The 946-nt window shown below is 38.1% G+C and overlaps 1 protein-coding gene across 1 annotated transcript in view; it reads right to left on the minus strand.

Annotated features, from left to right (window-relative positions):
* LOC106684563 (uncharacterized) overlaps positions 1-946 on the minus strand; it is a 40,121-nt gene that overhangs the window by 21,143 nt on the left and 18,032 nt on the right. The gene's annotated exons all lie outside the window — the stretch shown is intronic.

Here is a 946-nt window from a genome sequence, read left to right on the forward strand (position 1 = left end):
TGATCAAGAAAAAACAAAACACAGCTTAAAACTATTTATATATCAAAATTTTGTTCCACTTTGCAGGGTTTCATCAGAGCTAAAAAGGTACAGAATAACTAAAAATATGTTTACTCTGTAAGAGAAATAAACTCTGTTACCTTCTTACTAACACTAAAGATTCTATTCCTCTCAAATACTGCTCTACTGTATTCCTTGCTCCTCCCCAAACTGATGAAACCAAATTCCATCTCAGATCCTTTATTTTTCAAAACAAATTATCCATAACTCTCAACATATCAGCTGCCTTCAAACTCTCAGAACATGCTTAATCATTCATTTGATTTTGACCATACCTAAATTTGGAACACTGTTATGCTATGTACTGTCTCAAGATTTAGCCGGGATGCCAGGATAATCGCTGTAGGCAAAAAGTTATATATATATAAAAGTTACAGCCTTAGTCAGCTGCTATTTCGATGTCAGCTGACTGAGGAGATCAGCTGATCGCAGGTATATAAAGAGATGTACCGAACCCAATAAGGTTAGTATGTTACAGCGGTTCACACGTGTTACATCTTTTTTCTTCTTCTCTTTTTTGACATTTGGCTTTCGCCGATAACTAGTGCCGAAACCCGGGAACTTATACTAACCGAATTAATTTTCAGTCTAAACGAAATTTTTTTTATTTCATTGTTCTCTTTGAATTAGGACCAGTAATGGATTAGTGAGAAGAGCAGTTCTGAACCTAGAGAATATGAACCATAACAACCAACCTCAACCTGCAGTCAACCAAACTCAAGCTGCAGTCAACCAAGCTTTAGCAGCTTCAAACCCAACTCCGCAGGCGATTCAACCATTAGCACAAGTCTCTTTAGCGCAATTTCATGCCACGACGCTAGAATGGATCAAGATCCGTACGGCAACTGCCCAGGACCTGAGAAAGGCGGTATCGGACCTAGAAAAA

This window comes from Halyomorpha halys, unplaced genomic scaffold, assembly GCF_000696795.3.
Source record: "Halyomorpha halys isolate HHAL.00 unplaced genomic scaffold, Hhal_1.1 Scaffold29.1, whole genome shotgun sequence".
NCBI lineage: Eukaryota > Metazoa > Arthropoda > Insecta > Hemiptera > Pentatomidae > Halyomorpha > Halyomorpha halys.